Source organism: Alligator sinensis, unplaced genomic scaffold (genome assembly GCF_000455745.1).
Source record: "Alligator sinensis unplaced genomic scaffold, ASM45574v1 scaffold512_2, whole genome shotgun sequence".
Classification (NCBI taxonomy): domain Eukaryota; kingdom Metazoa; phylum Chordata; order Crocodylia; family Alligatoridae; genus Alligator; species Alligator sinensis.
Genome location: NW_005842182.1, coordinates 505,031 through 507,615, shown reverse-complemented (window position 1 = coordinate 507,615; position 2,585 = coordinate 505,031). Strand labels below are relative to the sequence as shown.

The 2,585-nt window shown below is 41.5% G+C and overlaps 1 long non-coding RNA gene across 1 annotated transcript in view; it reads left to right on the top strand.

Moving 5' to 3' along the window:
* Positions 1 to 1,261: 1,261 nt before the first annotated feature.
* Positions 1,262 to 2,585, top strand: part of LOC102383869 — a 45,535-nt gene continuing 44,211 nt past the window's right edge. Inside the window, exon 1 of the long non-coding RNA XR_324136.1 lies at positions 1,262 to 1,338. This is a non-coding gene — a long non-coding RNA (uncharacterized LOC102383869). The remainder of the gene's footprint in view (positions 1,339 to 2,585) is intronic.

Here is a 2,585-nt window from a genome sequence, read left to right as displayed (position 1 = left end):
GATTAATTCCACAGCATGTCCATGGGGGAGAGAGGCAGATCCAAGCCCTGTGTACAGATCCAAGCCCTGTACATGTGAGCCCAGATCTAAGACCTGCAGGACCAGACTGAGAGGTGGGAAGTGTTGGTAAAGACCTGACAATCATCACACATGCTGGAAATGTAGTTGTAGACAGCTTCACCAAAGAATGCAGAGAGCTACATACCTAAACAAAACCTTTTTGAATCCCTGGCTGTAAGGATTAATGAAAGTAATTCTTGTCTTCCTGGTTTACATTTAAGTTAGACTAAGTTGTATATCCTGTGTTTTACTGGGCTGTATCTTAGCTTAGGCGCAGATTGTGGGTAGGTCCCTGGTATATGCTTTGCAAATTGCTGTGTTCAATATATGACTGCTTCAGAGAAAGGACTTTTTCCCCATCCCCACTCGTCAGTCTGATAGCAGCTGCCTCCCTCCCCACCATGCCAAGGGTGCTGGCTGGCATCCTGTGTGTTGTGCTAGCCTTGACTGGTGCCTGGCCACACCCGCTTTGCTCCAGCAGGGAGGGGTGAGAGCCTGGGAGGGTGTCTCTCTACCTTCCCCTTTGGCAGTGGCTGGCAGGCATGCTCTAGCGTCCCCAAGTTTCTGGCTTGAGCACTGCAGGCATGTGGCTGCATTTCCTGGTTTAACAGAGAATGTCTGCCCAATTATTAATCAGTTTAAGCTGCACAGCTTAGACTAACCTACAAAGAGTGAATCAATTCAGGCTTGGGCTTTTTGATTGTCTGTCCCTGGCCTATGGGGCCCTGCAATGTTACCAGGCCCTTTGCTTTTTATTTTAGTTGTTCAGATAGCACATGAGAATAGAATGTAAATAGATATCAATAACAACATCATTTTTCTTAGCAGTTAAGTTCATGTACTTCCTTTTATTATCTAATAATTCTACAGTTCATTAAGTATATCAATATTTTCCAGTGTCCTAGGTGACACTCTACTTCTGCTCCATAACTAGCCAGTGAATGCTTTCACTGAAATCTTATTTGAGAAGCTACAATATGTTCATCCTTGATACTTAGGCAAATTTGCATTGCAGAGTGATTAATTGCATGCAGCTTTTTCATCCACTTCTAATTTTTCAGGGGACATAATTGGATGCAAATTGGCCAGTGTTAATCATTAGATATCACTAATTAAAAACAGAAGCTGTAGGTAATACTATGATTATTGGTAGAAATAAATGAAGCAGATCAGGTAATACTTTTCTTTGGAGACTAATGCCTTGTGTCTGAGCCTCATTAAATTGTAACATGTGAAGGTGCCCTGCTGGTACAGACTGCAGAAGAGATGTATTTAGAAGTAAGTTAAAAGTAATGTATGAGGTCAGTGTCTGAGAAGAGGTGGGGAGGGGAGGGAAGCATTCCTGTGGCTCAAGGACTTTGCAATTTAATATATTAGAAACTTTAAAAAAGAAAATTAGGTAGAAATTGGTTTCACATAACAAAATTTGGGTCAAGGGAAGCTGAGGATGTTTCTTTTCTGACCATGTTTCTGAAGTGTACCAAAGCATCGTGCCCTGAACATTTAATAGGCATTGTTTTAACCCAATCCTTTAATCTTATAGCACGAGGCTTTTATTATTAAATGAAAGTAGTGAGTTGTTTGTTTGTTTGTTTTTTTTTTTGGATGCTTGAACTGGAATATTTTAAAGGAGACTTGTTTCAGAAAGTGGGTAAGTTACACTTTGTGAAAATTGCACTTCTTTAAAGTATCTAAATTTGATCACTAGTCATCACATATTTCTTTTTTTCTCTAATAGTTTGTGATGCTTAGGGTTGTCTCTGGTACTTTGCATTGTAAAATACTGTTTTAAGCTGACTATAGCTTTGGCAAAATGAAGCTAGGTGGAGGCAGAGGGACTTGTGCACTGAATGGGGCCAGGGTCTTGTGGAAGATGGGGTAATCCAAGTAATGATGAATCATCATAGGTACTCATGAAAGGACCAAATTAACCTTTTGCAGTCAAATTGAATTTTGGCCTTTTGTTCTTCAGTGCTTGGTTTTGAAAATTCAAGGTCCTTTTACTACTTTGTGCAATGCATATAAAATAAATGTATAGATATTTTTTATCATGTAGAATCTTTTGATTTAATTAAAGAAAACACCAAAACCTAACTTTTTTGTCAGCCCATGAGACTTCTTTATTGATTTACTTTCCCCCCCCAACTTCTTCCTGCAAGACTATTTATTACGCCTGTGCGAAGTGGCTAGTGTTCATTCTGGATTCAGATTTGGCTGATTTGGGGGACAGTGATTCAATTCGGTGATTTGAATCACTGTCCCGAATCAATTCAGCTGAATCTGATTTGGAGATTTGGCTGCTGCTTGAATCAGCCAAATCTCTGAATCGCGCAGCCCCCATCCCCCGTCCAGCTTCACCTGCCCCAGCTCCCGGCTCTTTGAAGAAAAAAAAAAAAAGCCCAACTAACTGGCTGCTGCCTGCTGCCCCCCTCTGCCCTGTGCTGCATGGGTGGCTCTGTATGAGGCCCCAGAAGCCCTGAGGCTGCTGCAGCAGTCATGTTTCTTGAGGGGCCAGAACTGGGGCA